This window comes from Eurosta solidaginis, chromosome X (genome assembly GCF_040869045.1).
Source record: "Eurosta solidaginis isolate ZX-2024a chromosome X, ASM4086904v1, whole genome shotgun sequence".
NCBI classification, from domain to species: domain Eukaryota; kingdom Metazoa; phylum Arthropoda; class Insecta; order Diptera; family Tephritidae; genus Eurosta; species Eurosta solidaginis.
In genome coordinates, this window is record NC_090324.1 from 198564112 (window position 1) to 198590128 (window position 26017).

General features: G+C 38.8%; 1 protein-coding gene and 1 pseudogene across 1 annotated transcript in view; both read right to left on the bottom strand.

Annotated features, from left to right (window-relative positions):
- Positions 1-26017, bottom strand: part of LOC137235367 (nuclear factor 1 B-type-like) — a 957540-nt gene that overhangs the window by 271181 nt on the left and 660342 nt on the right. The window lies entirely within an intron of this gene.
- Positions 22014-24602, bottom strand: LOC137234749 (uncharacterized; annotated as a pseudogene).

Here is a 26017-nt window from a genome sequence, read left to right on the forward strand (position 1 = left end):
AACTCACCTCACTTTCAGTCGGACGAATACACAGTACTACGGAAAACAGTGACTGAAAATAAAGACCGACTGCCACAACTTGACGAATCGGACGGATACGTGTATAAACGCTCACACATCAACAGAGGAGACGAGTTTCAGGATGACCACGCCTGGAAACTCTTGGTCCCGACTGAGCTGCAGAGGGGTCGGATATAAGCATCCCATTCATCTCCCTCTGCTGGTCATGGATGTATTCATAAGACCCTATCACGTATCCGATATAAGTATTATTGGCCAGGTATGGTGACAGACGTTCAGGCATATCTTAAATCATGCGAAGTATGTAAAGGCAAAATGCCTTTAACAAACCCAAGATGGGAAACCAACGAATCACTGAACGCCCTTTTCAACGTTTGTTCGTCGATTTTATGGGTCCTTACCCACGTACTCGTGATGGTAATATTTATGTTTTTGTATGTGTAGGTCATTTTTCTAAGTTTGTCTTTCTTCGCGTTACACAGCGTCGTACATACAGCAATTGATACGTCTCCCTATACGCAGTATTTGGGGCACCGATGATGCAACACGGAGCGTCAAACGAACTATGTCAGAAACTAAGCGCACTGAAGGATGCACACTCGAATTAGTGCCGAAATCAGATAAACTTCAGTTGCTCAGAAACAAGATAATGGTCGAATTAAAACTAGCGGATGAAAGAAGCAGAAAGGTATACGATACGAGGGCGAATTGGAATTCAAAGTGGGACAGACGGTATACCGAAGTAACTTTATGCAAAGCTTTAAAATTGACAATTTTAACGCCAAATCAGCACCAAAGAAGGTTAAGTGCATTGTGCTGAGAGCAGTAGGGAATGCTATGTATGAACTCGGCGACGCCAGTGGAAAGAAGATTGGAATATACCAAGTCAAGGAATTATTCGCATCTTAGTTCCATGTTAATTGTAGTCTTTGTTTTAGGTGTTAAATATTGTGATCAGGTCATTTTATTTATTGTATATACTCTGTTGGACGACCTGCGATGTAGTGATTCCTAACGACGAATTAACATAAATACTTGACTACCTTTGTTTTAATTATTTACTAATTTTTATACCTTTCATGAAAATGAAATGGTATATTAATTTCGTCACGAAACCGAAAATTGTAAGTCCTTAAAGGAAAATAGATAGACCCACCATTAAGTATACCGAAATAATCAGGTTGAAGAGCTGAGTTGATTTAGCCATGTCCGTCTGTCCGTCTGTCTGTTTGTATGCAAACTAGTCCCTCAATTTTTGAGATATCTTGATAAAATTTGGTGAGCGGGTGTATTTGGGTGTCCGATTAGACATTTGTCGGAACCGACCGGATCGGACCACTATAGCATATATCCTCCATACAACCGATTTTTCAGAAAAAGAGGATTTTTGTAATTTCTTACCCAATTTAACAGATTGAAGCTTCAAACTTCACCAAATACTTTCGTATATTGCACATATTGTTGCCTGAAAAAATTGATGAGATCGGTTGTATATATAGTATATATCCCCCACAACCGGTTGTTCAGATAAGGAACTTTTCGTAATTACTGCCCCATTTTAAGAGCTAGAGGCTTCAAATTTCAACGAATGCTTAGGTATATAGCATATATTGTTGTCTGAAAAAATCATAAAGATCGGTGGTATATATAGTATATATATGGTGGTATATATAGTATATATATATAGTATATATATATATATATATATTTTTGGCAAATTTTAGCCCCATTTTAACAGCTAGAAGCTTCAAATTTCCCCGAATACTTACGTATATAGCATATATTGTTGTCTGAAAAAATCATAGAGATCGGTTGTATATATAGTATATATCTCATACTCCGGGAAGGTATCGAACCCAATCCGGGTCCGTCTCCTGACCCCGGTCATGAGAAATGGTTTTGCTGCATTTGCCAGAAAAGAATCTTTTTAGGACGGTCATACTCTGTTCAGTGTGTCTCGTGCAGGGGATGGTTGCATCGGACAGGTTGTTCTGGGCTTGATCCCAAAACCCGACGTCCACGTAACTTTTATAAATCTTTTGTGGCTCCTTGCTGCTCACGCCCAAGGGCGTCCCGTAGTCTACGCCTAAGCGTATCCCCACTACCTTCCAGCAGCTTCGCTGCTCAGCAAGCCACAACAAGTACCCGCTGCTGCTCGCGCCCCACGGCGCCAACAACTCAAACAGCTGATACCACTCATAACTACTACCTTCGTAGTAGAGCTGGTTACAATGCTGAGCATCAGCCCCTGCCCCCGTCTTCTTCTCCCCCCCTCTTTTCTGGCAGCAATCGTGCAGGTCAAGGAAACAGACTCTTAGTCCCTGCCTCCGTTTGCACCGTCTGCCAGCACAGAATATATAGGTTTGCGACATCCGCTCAATGCAGCTCCTGCCTTGGGTGGTGCCACTTTCCTAGATGTTCTGGTCTCCGCGACGGCAACCCCCCGACGGGTTTCATCGCGCCATGTTGCCAGGTCGCAAACCCAAATCATCCGGGTACCCCAATGCTTGCCCAAGGGCGCCCAGTCCCAAGGCCACAACAGCAATTGCGTCCTGGCCTTCCACAACCTAGGCGTAGTCACCCCTCACTTACCCCTAGAGTGGCGGCGTCACCCCTCATGCACTTCAGAATTCTGCAGTTCAACTGTAATGGACTAACTGGGAAGATTACGGAGATAGTCGATTTCATGAAGCGGCACAACATCCGCATTGCTGCGATTCAAGAGACTAAACTCACAGCAAGATCTGCATTGTAGACCTGCTCTGGTTATAATGTCCACAGGAAAGACCGCGAGAGCGGAAATGGAGGCGGCCTCGCGTTTATTATACACCACTCTGTGCAATATCATATATTTGATCCTGGTATCGACCGCAGTGACAATGTCTTAGAACGCCAAGGCCTATCTGTCCGGTCAGGCGATGCAAATCTAGAAATCATCAACATCTACATCCCTCCTGTCACCTGTTGCCCCAGTGGATACCGCCCTACTATCGAGGCCTTACTCACTGGCAACAATCGCATTATCTTAGGCGATTTCAATGCCCATCACGACCTATGGCATTCAAACTTGCGGGCGGACAGTAGGGGTGAGATGTTGGCGGATCAAATAGCCGAAACGACGTTCTGCACAATAAACGGAGACGTCCCCACACGTATGGTAGGAAGCTGTCATAGCTCGCCAGATATCTCAATCGTGAGCGCAGAACTCGTAAACTGCGTCAACTGGCAGCCGATGGTAACATTGGCATCCGACCACCTACCCATACTTATTTCGTTCGAGCGTACCGCCGACTTCATCGTCACCGAAAAACGCACTTTCATAAACTTCAAAAAAGGAAAGTGGGAAGAATATAAATCTGCAACAGACAGCAGCTTTGCTGCCCTCCCTATCCCGACTGATGCCCGCCAAGGGGAGCGTGGCACATTTCATTCCGCCTCGGCACATTTCATTCCCGCCGGGAGAATTCCCGAAATACGGCCTCACTTCCCGGCGGAGGCCGTGAGCTTAGCGAGGGAACGCGACCTTATAAGACAGCTTGATCCAGGCGACCCCCAAATAAGGGATATAAACCAACGCATCAGATTGCTTGTGGACGAACACAAGCGGGCGAAATGGGAAGAGCACCTAAGAGGTTGAAACCTCTCTACCGGTGAAGGTAAACTTTGGTCCACCATAAAGTCCCTATCGAATCCGACTAAGCACAAAGACAAAGTTTCCATCGCCTTTGGCGATAAGGTGCTGTCGGATGCGAAAAAATGCGCGAGCGCTTTCTGCCGACAATATATAATGCATCCTACGGTCGACAAAGATAGACGGAGAGCCAATAGACACGCACATAAACACAAACTCAGCGCGTCACCAATTACCATCACCGCTAGAGAGGTTGAGGATGCCATTGGTCGCGCTAAACCATCCAAAGCAGTGGGTCCAGACGGCATAGCCATGCCGATGCTTAAAAACCTAGGGAAAGAGGGTTTCAAATATTTAGCGCATGTCTTCAACCTGTCTCTTTCCACCTTTGTCATACCCGAGAAATGGAAAATGGCCAAGGTGGTCCCGTTACTAAAGCCTGGGAAACCAGCTAACGTAGGTGAGTCATATCGTCCGATATCTCTCCTATCGCCAGTGGCAAAGACGCTTGAAGCCATTTTGCTCCCTTATTTCCAAGCACATTTGCAGCTAACCCCTCATCAGCATGGCTTCAGAAAACTCCATAGCACTACCTCCGCGCTAAATGTCATTACCACCCAGATAAATTGCGGTTTGAATCAATATCCCCACCATAGAACAGTACTCGTAGCGTTAGACCTATCAAAAGCTTTTGATACGGTCAACCATGGCTCGTTACTGCAAGACCTGGAAGGGTCCACCCTTTCCCCTTGTCTTAAAAGGTGGACCGCAAATTTTCTGGGTGGTCGGCAGGCATTGGTGCAATTCAGAAACGAAACATCAAAACAAAGGAGAATTAAACAAGGGGTGCCACAGGGTGGTGTCCTATCCCCGCTTTTGTTTAATTTCTACATATCTAAGCTACCTTCACCACCGGAAGTAGTCACAATCGTTTCCTACGCCGATGACTGCACAATAATGGCCACAGGCCCAGGCCCAAAGATCGATGAGCTATGCAATAAAATAAACGGCTATCTCCCTGATATCTCCAGTTTTTTTGCCTCGCGAAACCTGGCATTGTCACCGACTAAATCTTCCGCGACCTTATTTACAACATGGACGCCCCAAATGTCGACCATATTGAACATCCACGTCGATGGCACTACGCTACCGACTGTCCTACACCCCAAAATCTTGGGTGTGACGTTTGATCAGGATCTACATTTTGGTGCGCACGCAACCGCGATTGTTCCAAGAATTCAGATCCGTAATAAAATCCTCAAATCCCTTGCTGGCAGTACCTGGGGAAAAGATAAAGAAACGCTCTTGACCACATACAAAGCAATTAGCCAGCCGATTACGTGCTACGCGTCACCCATATGGTCGCCAAGCCTAAAAACCACCCACTGGAAGAAACTACAGGGCTGCCAAAATACTGCTCTCAGAATCGCCACGGGCTGTCTTCTTATGTCCCCAGAACACCATCTGCATAATGAGGCGAGAATACTCCCCATCAGGGAGAGAAATGAGATGCTGACCAAACAGTTTCTGTTGAATACCCAGAAACCTGGGCATCCCAACAGACATCTGATTGACGAACCAGCACCGCCTAGGGGCCTAAGGAGTCATCTCCGTAAGCATTTTGAGGAAATACGGCACCTGAGAACCCAGCCGTATGAAGTGGAAAAACACAAGCAGGTTCTTGGTGAACTCCATAGACAGGCGTCGGACCTTTATGTCGGGAATTGCCCGGTGAATCCAGTACTTGAAGAAAAATATCCAGAACTCGCAGAAGAGGAACGCATACTCCCCAGGGAAACGCGTGTCACTCTTGCTCAACTTCGTTCTGGATACTGTAACAGGTTAAACTCTTACTTATCCAGAATCAACCCCGACATACAAAATGTATGCCCTGCTTGCAATGTGTCCCCACATGACACCAACCATCTCTTTAATTGTAATGTGGAACTAACGCCTCTAACACCCCTTTCCTTATGGTCCACCCCTGTTGAAACGGCAAGTTTCCTTGGACTCCCGTTAGAGGATATTGATGACAATTTGTGATCGGTCGCGGCTATTAGGTGAGGCGAGCATTGCTACAACAACAACAACAACAACAACCGATTGTTCAGATAAGAAACTTTTCGCAATTTCTACCCCATTTTAACAGCTATAAACTTCAAATTTCGCCGATTGCTTACGTATATAGCATATATTGTTGTCTGAAAAAATCATAGAGATCGGTTGTATATATAGTATATATCTCATACAACCGATTGTTCAGATAAGAAACTTTTCGCAATTTCTACCCCATTTTAACAGCTATAAGCTTCAAATTTCACCGATTGCTTACGTATATAGCATATATAGTTGCCTGAAAAAATCATAGAGATCGGTTGTATATATAGTATATATCTCATACAACCGATTGTTCAGATAGGAAACTTTTCGCAATTTCTACCCCATTTTAACAGCTAGAAGCTTCAAATTTCACCAAATGCTTACGTATATAGCATATATTGTTGTATGAAAAAATCATAGAGATCGGTGGTATATATAGTATATATCTCATACAACCGATTGTTCAGATAAGAAACTTTGCGCAATTTCTGCCCCGTTTTAACAGCTAGAAGCTTCAAATTTCACAAAATGCTTACGGATATAGCATATATTGTTGTCTTTAAAAATTCTAGAGATCGGTGGTATATATATTATACACTTCATACAAACTGTCATTTTTGCCCCTTTTTTACGGCTAGAAGCTTCAAAATTCATCAAATTTCAACAAATAGTTACGTTTACGTCATATATTTTTAAAATACGTGATTCGTAGTCATAGTTTTTACATGCAGAACACAAAAAACGTGAAGCTTTGCATCCTCACACAGATTACCTACCTATTTTTATAACTTTCATGAAAATGAAATGGTATATTAATTTCGTCACGAAACCGAAAATTGTAAGTCCTTAAAGGAAAATAGATAGACCCACCATTAAGTATACCGAAATAATCAGGTTGAAGAGCTGAGTTGTTTTAGACATGTCCGTCTGTCCGTCTGTCCGTCTGTCTGTTTGTATGCAAACTAGTCCCTCAATTTTTGAGATATCTTGATAAAATTTGGTGAGCAGGTGTATTTGGGTGTCCGATTGGACATTTGTCGGAACCGACCGGATCGGACCACTATAGCATATATCCTCCATACAACCGATTTTTCAGAAAAAGAGGATTTTTGTAATATCTTACCCAATTTAACAGATTGAAGCTTCAAACTTCACCATATACTTTCGTATATTGAACATATTGTTGCCTGAAAAAATTTATGAGATCGGTCGTATATATAGTATATATCCCCCACAACCGATTGTTCAGATAAGGAACTTTTCGTAATTACTGCCCTATTTTAAGAGCTAGAGGCTTCAAATTTCAGCGAATGCTTACGTATATAGCATATATTGTTGTCTGAAAAAATCATAAAGATCGGTGGTATATATAGTATATATATGGTGGTATATATTGTATATATATATAGTATATATATATATATTTTCGCAAATTTTAGCCCCATTTTAACAGCTAGAAGCTTCAAATTTCACCTAATATTTACTTATATAGCATATATTGTTGTCTGAAAAAATCATAGAGATCGGTTGTATATATAGTATATATCTCATACAACCGATTGTTCAGATAAGAAACTTTTCGCAATTTCTACCCCATTTTAACAGCTATAAGCTTCAAATTTCACCGATTGCTTACGTATATAGCATATATTGTTGTCTGAAAAAATCATAGAGATCGGTTGTATATATAGTATATATCTCATACAACCGATTGTTCAGATAAGAAACTTTTCGCAATTTCTACCCCATTTTAACAGCTATAAGCTTCAAATTTCACTGATTGCTTACGTATATAGCATATATTGTTGTCTGAAAAAATCATAGAGATCGGTTCTATATATAGTATATATCTCATACAACCGATTGTTCAGATAAGAAACTTTTCGCAATTTCTACCCCATTTTAACAGCTAGAAGCTTCAAATTTCACCAACTGCTTACGTGCATAGCATATATTGATGTCTGAAAAAATCATTGAGATCGGTGATATACATAGTATATATCACATACAACCGATTGTTCAGATAAGAAACTTTGCGCAATTTCTGCCCCGTTTTAACAGTTAGAAGCTTCAAATTTCACAAAATGCTTTCGTATATAGCATATATTGTTGTCTGAAAAAATCATAGAGATCGGTGGTATATATATTATATACTTCTTATAAACTGTCATATTGACCCCTTTTTTACGGCTAGAAGCTTCAAGATTCATCAAATTTCATCAAATAGTTACGTTTACGTCATATATTTTTGAAATACGTGATTCGTGGCCATAGTTTTTACAAGCAGACCACAAAAAACGTGAAGCTTTGCATCCTCACACAGATTACCTACCTATTTTTTATTTTATATTTATCTTAAAAATCGTTTAGATATGTTCAAATTTCACCAAATGCTTACGTGTATAGCATATATTGTTGTCTGAGAAAATCATAGATACCGGTGGTATATATAGTATATATCCCATACAACCGATTGTTCAGATAAGAAACTTTGCGCAATTTCTTCCCCATTTTAACAGTTATAAGCTTAAAATTTCACCGATTGCTTACGTATATAGCATGTATTGTTGTGTCAAAAAATCATAGAGATCGGTGATATATATAATATATATATGATGGTATATATAGTATATATATATAGTATATATATATTTTTTTTTACGATTTCGGCCCCATTTTAACAGCTAGAAGCTTCAAATTTCACCAACTGCTTACGTGTATAGCATATATTGATGTCTGTAAAAATCATTGAGATCGGTGGTACACATAGTATATATCTCATACAACCGATTGTTCAGATAAGAAACTTTGCGCAATTTCTGCCCCGTTTTAACAGTTAGAAGCTTCAAATTTCACAAAATGCTTACGTATATAGCATATATTGTTGTCTGAAAAAATCATAGAGATCGGTCGTATATATATTATATACTTCATATAAACTGTCATTTTGACCCCTTTTTTACGGCTAGAATCTTCAAAATTCATCAAATTTCATCAAATAGTTACGTTTTCGTCATATATTTTTGAAATAAGTGATTCGTAGTCATAGTTTTTACACGCAGACCACAAAAAACCTGAAACTTTGCATCCTCACACAAAGTACCTACCCGTTTTTATACCTTTCATGAAAATGAAATGGTATATTAATTTCGTCACGAAACCGAAAATTGTAAGTCCTTAAAGGAAAATAGATAGACCCACCATTAAGTATACCGAAATAATCAGGTTGAAGAGCTGAGTTGTTTTAGCCATGTCCGTCTGTCCGTCTGTTCGTCTGTCCGTCTGTCCGTCTGTCTGTTTGTATGCAAACTAGTCCCTCAATTTTTGAGATATCTTGATAAAATTTGGTGAGCAGGTGTATTTGGGTGTCCGATTAGACATTTGTCGGAACCGACCGGATCGGACCACTATAGCATATATCCTCCATACAACCGATTTTTCAGAAAAAGAGGATTTTTGTAATACTTACCCAATTTAACAGATTGAAGCTTCAAACTTCACCATATACTTTCGTATATTGAACATATTGTTGCCTGAAAAAATTTATGAGATCGGTCGTATATATAGTATATATCCCCCACAACCGATTGTTTCGATAAGGAACTTTTCGTAATTACTGCCCTATTTTAAGAGCTAGAGGCTTCAAATTTCAGCGAATGCTTACGTATATAGCATATGTTGTTGTCTGAAAAAATCATAAAGATCGGTGGTATATATAGTATATATATGGTGGTATATATAGTATATATATATAGTATATATATATATATTTTCGCAAATTTTAGCCCCATTTTAACAGCTAGAAGCTTCAAATTTCACCGAATATTTACTTATATAGCATATATTGTTGTCTTAAAAAATCATAGAGATCGGTTGTATATATAGTATATATCTCATACAACCGATTGTTCAGATAAGAAACTTTTCGCAATTTCTACCCCATTTTAACAGCTATAAGCTTCAAATTTCACCGATTGCTTACGTATATAGCATATATTGTTGTCTGAAAAAATCATAGAGATCGGTTCTATATATAGTATATATCTCATACAACCGATTGTTCAGATAAGAAACTTTTCGCAATTTCTACCCCATTTTAACAGCTAGAAGCTTCAAATTTCACCAACTGCTTACGTGTATAGCATATATTGATGTCTGAAAAAATCATTGAGATCGGTGATATACATAGTATATATCTCATACAACCGATTGTTCAGATAAAAAACTTTGCGCAATTTCTGCCCCGTTTTAACAGTTAGAAGCTTCAAATTTCACAAAATGCTTTCGTATATAGCATATATTGTTGTCTGAAAAAATCATAGAGATCGGTGGTATATATATTATATACTTCATATAAACTGTCATATTGACCCCTTTTTTACGGCTAGAAGCTTCAAGATTCATCAAATTTCATCAAATAGTTACGTTTACGTCATATATTTTTGAAATACGTGATTCGTAGCCATAGTTTTTACATGCAGACCACAAAAAACGTGAAGCTTTGCATCCTCACACAGATTACCTACCTATTTTTATACCTTTCATGAAAATGAAATGGTATATTAATTTCGTCACGAAACCGAAAATTGTAAGTCCTTAAAGGAAAATAGATAGACCCACCATTAAGTATACCGAAATAATCAGGTTGAAGAGCTGAGTTGTTTTAGCCATGTCCGTCTCTCCGTCTGTCCGTCTGTCTGTTTGTATGCAAACTAGTCCCTCAATTTTTGAGATATCTTGATAAAATTTGGTGAGCAAGTGTATTTGGGTGTCCGATTAGACATTTGTCGGAACCGACCGGATCGGACCACTATAGCATATATCCTCCATACAACCGATTTTTCAGAAAAAGAGGATTTTTGTAATATCTTACCCAATTTAACAGATTGAAGCTTCAAACTTCACCATATACTTTCGTATATTGAACATATTGTTGCCTGAAAAAATTTATGAAATCGGTCGTATATATAGTATATATCCCCCACAACCGATTGTTCAGATAAGGAACTTTTCGCAATTACTGCCCTATTTTAAGAGCTAGAGGCTTAAAATTTCAGCGAATGCTTACGTATATAGCATATATTGTTGTCTGAAAAAATCATAAAGATCGGTGGTATATATAGTATATATATGGTGGTATATATAGTATATATATATAGTATATATATATATTTTCGCAAATTTTAGCCCCATTTTAACAGCTAGAAGCTTCAAATTTCACCGAATATTTACTTATATAGCATATATTGTTGTCTGAAAAAATCATAGAGATCGGTTGTATATATAGTATATATCTCATACAACCGATTGTTCAGATAAGAAACTTTTCGCAATTTCTACCCCATTTTAACAGCTATAAGCTTCAAATTTCACCGATTGCTTACGTATATAGCATATATTGTTGTCTGAAAAAATCATAGAGATCGGTTGTATATATAGTATATATCTCATACAACCGATTGTTCAGATAAGAAACTTTTCGCAATTTCTACCCCATTTTAACAGCTATAAGCTTCAAATTTCACTGATTGCTTACGTATATAGCATATATTGTTGTCTGAAAAAATCATAGAGATCGGTTCTATATATAGTATATATCTCATACAACCGATTGTTCAGATAAGAAACTTTTCGCAATTTCTACCCCATTTTAACAGCTAGAAGCTTCAAATTTCACCAACTGCTTACGTGTATAGCATATATTGATGTCTGAAAAAATCATTGAGATCGGTGATATACATAGTATATATCTCATACAACCGATTGTTCAGATAAGAAACTTTGCGCAATTTCTGCCCCGTTTTAACAGTTAGAAGCTTCAAATTTCACAAAATGCTTTCGTATATAGCATATATTGTTGTCTGAAAAAATCATAGAGATCGGTGGTATATATTATATACTTCATATAAACTGTCATATTGACCCCTTTTTTACGGCTAGAAGCTTCAAGATTCATCAAATTTCATCAAATAATTACGTTTACGTCATATATTTTTGAAATACGTGATTCGTAGCCATAGTTTTTACATGCAGACCACAAAAAACGTGAAGCTTTGCATCCTCACACAGATTACCTACCTATTTTTATACCTTTCATGAAAATGAAATGGTATATTAATTTCGTCACGAAACCGAAAATTGTAAGTCCTTAAAGGAAAATAGATAGACCCACCATTAAGTATACCGAAATAATCAGGTTGAAGAGCTGAGTTGTTTTAGCCATGTCCGTCTGTTCGTCTGTCTGTTTGTATGCAAACTAGTCCCTCAATTTTTGAGATATCTTGATAAAATTTGGTGAGCAGGTGTATTTGGGTGTCCGATTAGACATTTGTCGGAACCGACCGGATCGGACCACTATAGCATATATCCTCCATACAACCGATTTTTCAGAAAAAGAGGATTTTTGTAATATCTTACCCAATTTAACAGATTGAAGCTTCAAACTTCACCATATACATTCGTATATTGAACATATTATTGCCTGAAAAAATTTATGAGATCGGTCGTATATATAGTATATATCCCCCACAACCGATTGTTCAGATAAGGAACTTTTCGTAATTACTGCCCTATTTTAAGAGCTAGAGGCTTCAAATTTCAGCTAATGCTTACGTATATAGCATATATTGTTGTCTGAAAAAATTATAAAGATCGGAGGTATATATAGTATATATATGGTGGTATATATAGTATATATATATAGTATATATATATATTTTTTCGCAAATTTTAGCCCCATTTTAACAGCTAGAAGCTTCAAATTTCACCGAATATTTACTTATATAGCATATATTGTTGTCTGAAAAAATCATAGAGATCGGTTGTATATATAGTATATATCTCATACAACCGATTGTTCAGATAAGAAACTTTTCGCAATTTCTACTCCATTTTAACAGCTATAAGCTTCAAATTTCACCGATTGCTTACGTATATAGCATATATTGTTGTCTGAAAAAATCATAGAGATCGGTTGTATATATAGTATATATCTCATACAACCGATTGTTCAGATAAGAAACTTTTCGCAATTTCTACCCCATTTTAACAGCTATAAGCTTCAAATTTCACTGATTGCTTACGTATATAGCATATATTGTTGTCTGAAAAAATCATAGAGATCGGTTCTATATATAGTATATATCTCATAAAACCGATTGTTCAGATAAGAAACTTTTCGCAATTTCTACCCCATTTTAACAGCTAGAAGCTTCAAATTTCACCAACTGCTTACGTGTATAGCATATATTGATGTCTGAAAAAATCATTGAGATCGGTGATATACATAGTATATATCTCATACAACCGATTGTTCAGATAAGAAACTTTGCGCAATTTCTGCCCCGTTTTAACAGTTAGAAGCTTCAAATTTCACAAAATGCTTTCGTATATAGCATATATTGTTGTCTGAAAAAATCATAGAGATCGGTGGTATATATATTATATACTTCATATAAACTGTCATATTGACCCCTTTTTTACGGCTAGAAGCTTCAAGATTCATCAAATTTCATCAAATAGTTACGTTTACGTCATATATTTTTGAAATACGTGATTCGTAGCCATAGTTTTTACATGCAGACCACAAAAAACGTGAAGCTTTGCATCCTCACACAGATTACCTACCTATTTTTTATTTTATATTTATCTTAAAAATCGTTTAGATATGTTCAAATTTCACCAAATGCTTACGTGTATAGCATATATTGTTGTCTGAGAAAATCATAGATACCGGTGGTATATATAGTATATATCCCATACAACCGATTGTTCAGATAAGAAACTTTGCGCAATTTCTTCCCCATTTTAACAGTTATAAGCTTCAAATTTCACCGATTGCTTACGTATATAGTATGTATTGTTGTGTCAAAAAATCATAGAGATCGGTGATATAGATAATATATATATGATGGTATATATAGTATATATATATAGTACATATATATTTTTTTTACGATTTCGGCCCCATTTTAACACCTAGAAGCTTCAAATTTCACCAACTGTTTACGTGTATAGCATATATTGATGTCTGAAAAAATCATTGAGATCGGTGGTACACATAGTATATATCTCATACAACCGATTGTTCAGATAAGAAACTTTGCGCAATTTCTGCCCCGTTTTAACAGTTAGAAGCTTCAAATTTCACAAAATGCTTACGTATATAGCATATATTGTTGTCTGAAAAAATCATAGAGATCGGTCGTATATATATTATATACTTCATATAAACTGTCATTTTGACCCCTTTTTTACGGCTAGAATCTTCAAAATTCATCAAATTTCATCAAATAGTTACGTTTTCGTCATATATTTTTGAAATACGTGATTCGTAGTCATAGTTTTTACACGCAGACCACAAAAAACCTGAAACTTTGCATCCTCACACAAAGTACCTACCTGTTTTTATACCTTTCATGAAAATGAAATGGTATATTAATTTCGTCACGAAACCGAAAATTGTAAGTCCTTAAAGGAAAATAGAAAGACCCACCATTAAGTATACCGAAATAATCAGGTTGAAGAGCTGAGTTGATTTAGCCATGTCCGTCTGTCCGTCTGTCTGTTTGTATGCAAACTAGTCCCTCAATTTTTGAGATATCTTGATAAAATTTGGTGAGCAGGTGTATTTGGGTGTCCGATTAGACATTTGTCGGAACCGACCGGATCGGACCACTATAGCATATATCCTCCATACAACCGATTTTTCAGAAAAAGAGGATTTTTGTAATATCTTACCCAATTTAACAGATTGAAGCTTCAAACTTCACCATATACTTTCGTATATTGAACATATTGTTGCCTGAAAAAATTTATGATATCGGTCGTATATATAGTATATATATGGTGGTATATATAGTATATATATGGTGGTATATATAGTATATATATATAGTATATATATATATATTTTCGCAAATTTTAGCCCCATTTTAACAGCTAGAAGCTTCAAATTTCACCGAATATTTACTTATATAGCATATATTGTTGTCTGAAAAAATCATAGAGATCGGTTGTATATATAGTATAAATCTCATACAACCGATTGTTCAGATAAGAAACTTTTCGCAATTTCTACCCCATTTTAACAGCTATAAGCTTCAAATTTCACCGATTGCTTACGTATATAGCATATATTGTTGTCTGAAAAAATCATAGAGATCGGTTGTATATATAGTATATATCTCATACAACCGATTGTTCAGATAAGAAACTTTTCGCAATTTCTACCCCATTTTAACAGCTATAAGCTTCAAATTTCACTGATTGCTTAGGTATATAGCATATATTGTTGTCTGAAAAAATCATAGAGATCGGTTCTATATATAGTATATATCTCATACAACCGATTGTTCAGATAAGAAACTTTTCGCAATTTCTACCCCATTTTAACAGCTAGAAGCTTCAAATTTCACCAACTGCTTACGTGTATAGCATATATTGATGTCTGAAAAAATCATTGAGATCGGTGATATACATAGTATATATCTCATACAACCGATTGTTCAGATAAGAAACTTTGCGCAATTTCTGCCCCGTTTTAACAGTTAGAAGCTTCAAATTTCACAAAATGCTTTCGTATATAGCATATATTGTTGTCTGAAAAAATCATTAGAGATCGGTGGTATATATATTATATACTTCATATAAACTGTCATATTGACCCCTTTTTTACGGCTAGAAGCTTCAAGATTCATCAAATTTTCTTCAAATGGTTACGCTTACGTCATATATTTTTGAAATACGTGTTTCGTAGCCATAGTTTTTACATGCAGACCACAAAAAACGTGAAGCTTTGCATCCTCACACAGATTACCTACCTATTTTTTATTTTATATTTATCTTAAAAATCGTTTAGATATGTTCAAATTTCACCAAATGCTTACGTGTATAGCATATATTGTTGTCTGAGAAAATCATAGATACCGGTGGTACATATAGTATATATCCCATACAACCGATTGTTCAGATAAGAAACTTTGCGCAATTTCTTCCCCATTTTAACAGTTATAAGCTTCAAATTTCACCGATTGCTTACGTATATAGTATGTATTGTTGTGTCAAAAAATCATAGAGATCGGTGATATATATAATATATATATGATGGTATATATAGTATATATATATAGTATATATTTATTTTTTTTACGATTTCGGCCCCATTTTAACAGCTAGAAGCTTCAAATTTCACCAACTGCTTACGTGTATAGCATATATTGATGTCTGAAAAAATCATTGAGATCGGTGGTACACATAGTATATATCTCATACAACCGATTGTTCAGATAAGAAACTTTGCGCAATTTCTGCCCCGTTTTAACAGTTAGAAGCTTCAAATTTCACAAAATGCTTACGTATATAGCATATATTGTTGTCTGAAAAAATCATAGAGATCGGTCGTATATATATTGTATAAAATAAAATAAATGTAAGGCGCGATAACCTCCGAAGAGATCTAAGGCCGAGCTTCTCTCCCAATTTGCGTCGTGCTCCTCTTGATTTTTCCCTACAAATTGGCCGGACGGGACCTACATGTTTTATGCCGACTCCGAACGGCATCTGCAAGGCAGATGAGTTTTCACTGAGAGCTTTTCATGGCAGAAATACAATCGGTGCGCTTGCCAGACACTGCCGAGGGGCGACCCCGCTTAGAAAAATTTTCTTCTAATTGAAAAATCTTATTTCTAAAATTTTGATATTGCTTTGCCCGGGAGTTGAACCCAGGGCATACGGTGTGATAGGCGGAGCACGCTACCATCACACCACGGTGGCCGCTAGAATCTTCAAAATTCATCAAATTTCATCAAATAGTTACGTTTTCGTCATATATTTTTGAAATACGTGATTCGTAGTCATAGTTTTTACACGCAGACCACAAAAAACCTGAAACTTTGCATCCTCACACAAAGTACCTACCCGTTTTTTATTTTATATTTATCTTAAAAATCTTTAAGGTATGTATATCTGTTCACTATATATTTCTTATCTTATACATCCGATTATTCGGAGATTACGAACGGGATAAGATTATTGTTCAGCCCCATTCATGAAAGGTATGAAGTCTTCGGCACAGCCGAAGACAGTCCCGTTCTTACTTGTTTATTTTATATTTATCTTAAAAATCGTTTAGATATGTTCAAATTTCACCAAATGCTTACGTGTATAGCATATATTGTTGTCTGAGAAAATCATAGATACCGGTGGTATATATAGTATATATCCCTGTAAGAGAAAATGCAACTCTGATGTTTGTAACAGAGGCAACCCAAACACGATAACTTTTAGTACACAACTTCAACTCTGTATTAGTTATAAGCCAAAGATGATTACAATAAATGAATTACTAGTGAACGGTCGCGTCTCGATTTCTCTCGGATATTTAACAAGGGTTATGGGCCCAGGTCACGTTGTTCGGTAATTTTAATAGTAATATTTATTGTGTAAATCGTTTGTCGATTTTGTAGCCTTTTCTAAAAAACAGTTGATTAAAAAAGAAAAAAAAATGAGTTCGTCGTTAATAAATATTGAAAAGTTGACCGGCGAAAACTATTCGACGTGGGCGCTGCTTATGCGTAGTTTGTTGGTGACACAAGATTTGTGGTACGTCGTTGCTGATGATATTAAGACGGAAGCATCGGAAAAGGAGAAGGAGCAGTGGCAGAAAGCTGACCAAAAGGCATTAGCGATGATTCATTTGTGCATTAAACCTACGGAGCTGATTCAAATAAAAAAGTGTGTGACAGCAAAAGAGGCATGGAAGTTGCTAAGCACCCTCTACAATGCCGACGGTGCAGCCAGAAAGGTAAATTTGTTTAGAAAATTGATTCAATTCAAAGCGAACGCTGCACAGAAATTTGCCCTTCAAATCAATGATTTCTGCTCTATTGTGGACAATCTTAGCGAAATCGGTGTTACTGTACCCGAAGACCTGCTCTGCATATTACTGTTATGTAGTCTCCCAGATGAGATAGAAAGCTTCGTAATAGCTATTGAAAGTAGAGACAAGTTACCGAAATTAGAAGTTTTGAAGGTTATAATATTGGAAGAAGAGCAAAGGAGAGGGCAACGCATCGTAACCGAAAATGTGTTTGCATCGAATTCCAATGGCAAAGTTGAGAAAAAAGATCAAACACAAGGCTTGTCTAATGAACGCGACAATCGTAGCAACAACAAAGTTAAGAGTATAAGGCGAAACTTCAGCAATGCAAAATGTTATAATTGCGGTAAAAGAGGTCACATCAGAGCTAATTGCAAAAGCACTCAAACTCCAACGGTGCTAAGTTTGTTTGACTCCCACGCTCCAACAGCGAAAGGTGAGAAGGCATGGATACTCGATAGTGGAGCATCATCACACATGTGTAGAGATATCACATTATTCTCTTGCTTGCGAAAAACCACTCAAAAGGTATTTTTAGCATCTGGAGAATCGGTTGAAGCAGAGGGCGAAGGAAAAATAATGCTCAAATCGGAAACTACTGACATCGTATTGATGGGTGTATTGTACGTACTGAACAAATGCGTGGTGGCAACGGCGCGCACCCACGTATTTGTTAAATAATAGTTAAGGCGAAAAAAGGGGGAAGAAAATAAAAACACCAAAAGGATTTCGTATTAATAAAAAGAATTCACAAAGTGCTTTTATTTATATAAATACAACAAGTGTTAAGAAAAGGTTTAACAAATGTTGTGGAAAATGATATATATGTGATAGTAATTTTGAAAAGTTGAACTTATGTGAACGGGTGACTACGTGTTCCTTTGCTGGCTGCTGGATTAAAAGAGGACGAGCCTCTTTGCGACATGAGCCGATGAACCCGAGATACAGCTCCTTCGTTGGGTTTCCCGGCAACAAAGTTGCTATACCGCGGGCTCACAGCGGTAAAACTCTAAGATACATGCGTACTACCACTCACACATGCCTGTGTGTATTAGTGATCACAAGCATGCATATGTGGTAGTAAACGAAGAAAATTATGTTACGAGGGAGGGGAGATATATTTAGGCCTGTGGCCTAAACATACCGGCCCCCTTGCCGTAAGCAACAAAGAAAACATTAAAAAAAAGGGATGCCACGTGATCGCACGTCCAGTAAGGCGCTAATGAAAGAAGGCAGTGCAGATGCAGACTGCAAGCACTGCACGCCAGATGGTTGACCTCACGTTTCGCTCTCCTGTGGAAAAAGAAAAGAAGTAATTAGATATACGTACGTGGTTTTAAATTCCGTACATATTTACTTAAAGATATATAAGATGGCGCATGTGTGAGGCGTGAAAGTCGGATATTTATTTTTGGCAGGCTCCCGAGACCACCAACCCGAACACGGTCGGTTGGGTTAGGAGACCGCCAACTGTCGATGCCGGTGTACTGCTCACCATCATTTCGGCGTAAATGTCAGCGCCGAGTGTAAGCCGTATCGGTGATGAGCGGTAGAATTGCGGATCAGCCAGCCGCATGAACTCAAAGGGCGCGGCAATCTTGGGGTCCACATTGGACGGTGGACTCAAACGGAAATGGCTTTCGGCGACGGCTGCTTGGGTTGTTATGCGTGTCGACGCTCCGAATTTGCCGCGCAGTATGAGGGTGCATTGTCCATGCCCTTGGCGCTCCAATTGTAAGTCGCGTACCAGCTCCGCATCGACGATCGTGCTAGTGGCGCAGGGATCAATAATGGCCCGAACCAGGTGTAAATGCCCACGCGATTCGATTCGTACGATGGCCGTCGGCACAATGGGCACGAAAGGCCGCATGATGGGCGATGGTGTGGCCTGGAGCAGCCGCCCTGTCCGGAAGCCTTCCGGAGTGTCGCGCGTTAGCTTCATTGTACTTTGGGCTTCAAGAGAGTATGGCGTCGATTTCTTTCGCCGTTGCTGCCTTGCGAGTTTGGACGATTTATCTGAGTTTCGATGGGATCCGACCTCACGGTGCCGCCAATTATTTTGTTGGTTTCGAGGTTTGTTTGCTTTCGCCGCGCTTTTTTCATGCTGTAACAGCGGCCGGAAACTGCGCGGAAACTGATTTACCGTTGAAGGTCTTGTCTCCGTTTTTGCCCGCTCTTCCTCCATTTTCGCTCTCTCTTCCTCCATTTCCTCTTCCTCCACCTGCTGAGCCCAGGATTTAGCCGGCCCCGAGAGGTTGATCGACAACGCATCGTCGGACGTGTTGTCTTCGCCGTTTGTGGTCGTCTCGTCGCTTACCGGTCGACGCTCATCTAAATGAAGCGGGGTGTGGTGCTTCTCTTGGCACCTCTTGCAGCGATACTTGCTGTTACATTTGTCCACGCGGTGGAAAGGCGACAGACAGTTTGGACAGTACTTATGCAGAAGTACTGCCCGCAACCTCTCTTCTGGGAATTTTTTTCGATATTCGGCACAGATCCTAAGGCTATGATCCCTGCCGCAGAGCTGGCAAGCAACGTCGAAACGCTTTGCGCCTCCCTCTGACTTGGCCAATAAGGTTTGGTAACGGGTCATGATCTGAAAGAATATTGGTATCATTGATCATGCCCAAATTGAGGTTGGCGGAATGTTGTTTGGGTGGCGTAAACAAAGAAAAATTATCTCTAAGATATTATCAAAAAAAAACATTTTATTGAAATAAAATTTAATTGAAATAAAAAATTAAAGGCCATAAGTCAATACTTATGCGCGCAAAGAAAGGAAGAAAGAATGGATTTAGCACGCATCCAAGCGATGTGGCTGTCGCTTTAGCGCCTTTAGTACATTTTATAATTTGATTTATGTCGGTAGATGTCACCGAAGTAGTCCTAAAATTTATTTTTGATTTGTGGTGAACTTTGTTTTCACAACAAGAGGCCTGCCACCACACGGAACGGTTCGAAACCTGGCTGAAAAGGTATTACAGAGTTGCACTTCCACCATTCAACATTATTTTGACGTGTATTGCCGATAATGTTGAGATCCGTGGAATTAAGTGTTTTAAATCTCGACCAAATGAACGATTGGTCGAGAGATGTAATACGCGACAAGTGTGTCGTGTTGTGCTCGATATGTCGTGCGGCATGCAATGCCTGACGTGTAGTGCGTGACGTGGAGTGCGGCGTGTAGTGCATGACGTGTAGTGAATGACGTGTAGTGCGGCGTGTAGTGCATGACGTGTAGTGCGCGAGATGATTGCTGCGCATGAGGCCTAATGTCGGTGTTGCCATGCATTGACTCTCAGAAGTAAAGTGTAGACATTTGACATTTGCTACAATTTTTTCATTTCCTGAATGAAAAAAAAAAAATCATTGAGTTAAAACACGCGGTGGTGAGATATATATAATGCGCAATATAGTTTTTTATTAGCGTGTGTTGTGCATATGTATGAGAAATATGTTAGACATGTTTAACTTTTGAGAACAACATATATTTATTTAAACAGTGCTCGAATCTTACACTTCCTTCATTAGAGAAATTTCACACACACGTGTTGTCTCACGAATCGTCGTTCAGCGGCTCTTTGGACTCTTCATCTACCGTACTTGGGTACAAGCGCGGCAGGTTATTCTTTTCAAAACTAAAATGATCTTTGGTGGTTTTACGATATAGCGGATTTTCGAAATTTATAGAGGTGGGACGCCTGCTGCAATGACGATAAACGACCCAAAGTATAACCCCTGTCACCAGCCCAAAGCCGGCGATCGAGCCAATTATCACAAATGCAAAATAATGGGTATCTGTTTGCGGTGAGATTATACTGCCTTTGACATTTGTTGCATTACCAGCCGGATGTTTGTCAACCTCTGTAGCAGATGTTTGCCCGGTTTCTGTTGTAGTTTGGTAAGTATCATTATTGTTGATGCTATTATTTGTAGGAACGTGGGTTTTTGCAGTTTTGGACTTCTTTGGTGAATTTCTGCGACGCGTTTTGGCGGCGCTAATATTGATTTGAAATTTGAATCTTCGACACACATCGTAAAACAATTTCAGACCGGTAGGGCAGGCGTAAGAGATACGCGGGCTATGTGCGCTTGGCGAACACACAAACAGCATTATGATATACTAATAAATACTACAAAGAAACAAAAGGAAAGCGGCAACATTTGTCCATTCCAAGGCAACGCATTCATATCATATCATAATTGTGTGCAACTAGCAATGTTGGCCATTGCCTTCATTCCTACATAATAATACAATTGAGGTTTAAATAATATCAAATGTTAAAATACTTTATAAGAGAAGATACGCGTTTGCCACAAGCACACCGCATTGTTGAAAAAATAAATGCCATATGTTGTCATACAACGACATCTTACATAAATTTAATGTGGCATTCGTTGCGCTGCCCTGACATCTGCACCCGCTTGATCAATAAGATACATTGCAAAGTTGGCCGCCGTACCTATTGGAGCAGTGCTTGTACTCGCTACAGCGCCGCTGACTGGTGCTTTAATACCCATTGATTACGTATGGGCCGCACTGTAACCAGTGGCAAACCCCAATCAGTCTCCGATAGTAAGTTTAATATTGCATCCATATTCTCTTCGGGAATGTCATAAGCGTCAGCACGGAATGCCAAAAATTCATATAATTTAGTAGCACTCGTTTTGCGTACGTGCACATGAGCGAGTCCAATGAATATGACCAATTTAGATAGAATACGTTTGGAAAGATGTGGCACTTGCACCAACTGGCAATAGACATTTATGCTAGATATTAGTTTGTGGTTTTTTTGTGTCCTTTTGTTTCGATGTTCAACAGGCGACAACTTCACCAAATGTATTCGAGTTGTCCAATAATACATCGTTAATGGTCCCTGAGCTTATTAAAATATCTAAAAGTTCAACATTGGATACGTGACCCGCTCATGCATGACATTCTCTTCGAAATTAGTAACCACCTCCTTACACAAACGTGGCACTTCTGCGGGGTGTGTGCGTAGAAATTCGAATAATGCTGCCGAAGAATATTTTATTAAAGATTCAGTTAGCTGTCCAATGCTTGCGCTTATATAACCCATACGTATGTATATGCTCTTCCAAATTATTATTGGCACCCATTAGATAAACATGAATAATTTCAGCATTTGCTTCTGAATGATCTTCAATGTTATAGAAGGCGCGACAAAGTTCGGCAAAAGCAGCTATGGCACGTTCACGTATAACTGCAGCTTTATTTAGCAAACACTTATCCACAATATATTGCCAAGAGTCAAGACTTGCGATCGATATCTCAATGCGTGCCATACTACAATTCTTAATGAGATCAGTACTACAAGTTTTCATTATTTCACCGCTCATACCACGATAGAGATCACGTTGAATATATTTTGGGATTAATTCATTGAATTCAGTTAATAGTTGATTTGAAAGCAATCTTTTTTCCTGCGCCGACCCTGTTCTTCTGCCTTGTGATCCAATTCACTCAGCGCCGACGTTATCTCGTCCAAATAACGTTCCAAGTAAATCTCTTTAATATCGGCGCGTACCAAGTATTTCGCAGCTAAATATGCTGCATATTACTGCATGTATCATTTGTTGGCCGAATAAAGTTGACAAATATCAAAAATGCGTTCCATTTTAGATTTCGTTTGTGCGTGATTCATTAATATTTTAACATCATTTATGCCGTTCCCATCAGTAATTGCAGGGTGGCCTGCATCACTAGCAGTTGTGGTATAGGCGTCTAGACGTGACATATGGGATGGATTCAAAACCAGTATTGACATCCACAGTAATAACATATAACGCGTTTCTCAGTTATTATGTTGTCGGATTTTGGCGTTCGAGAAAATCCAATGCGAATTCCAAGTCAGTCAATTCGTGTGGCAAGAATTTTACCACCACTTTATATGTACGCACTTTGCTAAGCATATACACATATTTAAATGCAGTATGAATTGCATTTTCTGGTAATGCTTTATCGTGCACTTTTGCCAACAATCGCCCCAACAACAAATCCCAAATATGGATCAAGTAAATGAGGCTGCTCTTGGTATCTGGACAAAACTTCCGTATATCTTTCGTAATTCCGTTCAGAGCCTGATACATCGCAGTACTTCATTGTATTGATCGTTTCAAGTACTTGATCCAATTCCGTAAACTGTTCCAGCGTATTTGAGGGAACTTCATCTTCCTTCAGTTCCTCGCATTGCAGCATTTTCACACTGAATTTATTTATCTATTCTGCCGAAAATTTTTGCTTAAAATTTTGTGTTTTTGAAACAGCCGGTTGCTGGATGTTTGTAAGATTTTTCGAGGTTTTATTTCCGCGATTTCGTATCCATTGGGTGCGCCGCGGTTCATCGGACGATACTTTCAAGAAAGAACCTGCGCTAAATAGTAGGCGCTGGTTGCAGGTCTGTCGAGACATTACTAGGGTAAATATGATTATTGATCGCAGAAATGGCGTTTCTCAAGATTTGTGAAAATTTCAGAGAGCGAAAAGAAGGGTTTTTGGGTGAGGGGTTTTAATGTTAACAAGTAAGGAAGGCTAAGTTCAGGTGTAACCGAACATTACATACTCAGCTGAGAGCTTTGGTCAGGACTCTTCGAAGCCCTTGATCCCAGGAGTGAGACTTGGACCCGCACTCCTGCGATGGTTGAAGTGTTACCAGCGTATTCAGCCGCGTCTTGCCGTAGCTGTTGAAAAGTTCTCCCAATTGCCTTCTTTGCATATTTTGTTCTTTTACACACTACATACATCGTATGTAATTATGTGTTAAAGTTATGCTTGTAGGTAAGGCGGTTTTCAGAGAAATTTGGTAATGTTGCTGTTTGTGTTCCATTTATGGAACTAGTTCCATTTATGGAACTACAACGAATTACCCAATGTTGTCTATTTGTATGAGTTAAGCGGGGATTGCCCGTATCGCTTTAAATGTATGAAAACATTCATGTGAAGCAATTCAATAATTCGTTCAATAATCTGGGAAAGCTTTTAAACAGCGTGACATCCGGACGGACGAGGCTCAGTATACATAGGTAGTTCTTTTTATTTAACTGTTGTAAAGAAATGTAAATAATACATTTGGATGCTCATTTAAGTGATCACAGTTGAAAAAAAAAATTATTTTACATTTAAGCCCAAGCGGTTGCGGGTGCAATGTGTCAGATATCGCAAACCCAAAAACCCGTTTGAGGAATTTGGCAATAGGCAGTTGAATTTTTATGATGATGAGAAAAGAAATGATTCAATTGTATTCTGCGGCAGATAGTGAATCTGCGTTAGGGTGTGTTGGCCTCGTTCGGGGGAACGAGAGCTGGGTTATTTGTGTGTTGGCCTCGTTCGGGGTGAACGAGAGCTGGGTTTTTTTGGGATAAAGGAATATGGACTATTAAAGTTCATTTTCGTTGTCGTTGGGCGGAAGTAGTACCAATTTCGCTATTGGTCTCGTAATTTGTCCTTTGATTGTATTGACGTCAACAACACGTACACGGTTATCGGAACCTGGATGTGTGTTGACGACTCTCCCCATTTTCCACTCGTTCGGTTGTAGGTTATCCTCCTTGATGACGACTAGGTCCCCGGGTTTTAAGTTGGATTGTGGATGTTTCCATTTATACCTTTTCTGGATCTCGGTGAGATATTCCGATTTCCATCTTTTGCAAAAGGTCTGATGAAGGGCTTTCATCTTTTGCCATCGGTTTACAATGGAGGCAGGGTTTTCACTACAGTCGAGTTCAGGTGGAGCTAAAAGATGCCCACCTACGAGAAAATGGTCTGGAGTAAGCGGCTTCAGGTCGGAAGGGTCGTTGGATGAGGGACTTAGAGGTCTCGAGTTGAGGCAGGCCTCAATTCGACATAAGAGGGTTGTAAACTCTTCGAGAATATATTTATAATCGTGACGCGATCTTTTTAAAGTGGGTCTTAAAACTTTTTACCCCCGCTTCCCACAAACCTCCCATGTGAGGAGCGCTTGGCGGTATAAAATGCCATTCTATAATGTGATGGCTATATTTAGTCAACGTTCCGTCCCTTGCTTCACGCAGAAATGCTTTAAACTCGGATCGTAAAGATCGAGAAGCTCCGACAAAGTTAGTACCATTGTCGGAGTAAACGTTTTTCGGACAGCCTCGTCTGGATACGAATCTGGCGAAGGCAGCTAGGAAGGACCCGGTACTAAGATCGTTTGTCGCTTCTAGATGGATGGCTTTCGTCGAAAAGCAGACGAACAGGCAAACATATCCTTTTGAAATTCGACATCCCCTCCCTCGGTAGGATTTTATATCGAATGGTCCCGCGAAATCTACCCCAGTGTTGGTAAAGGCCCTAGAAAAGGTGGTGCGCTCCTTCGGAAGGATCCCCATAAGTTGCGTTTGTGTCC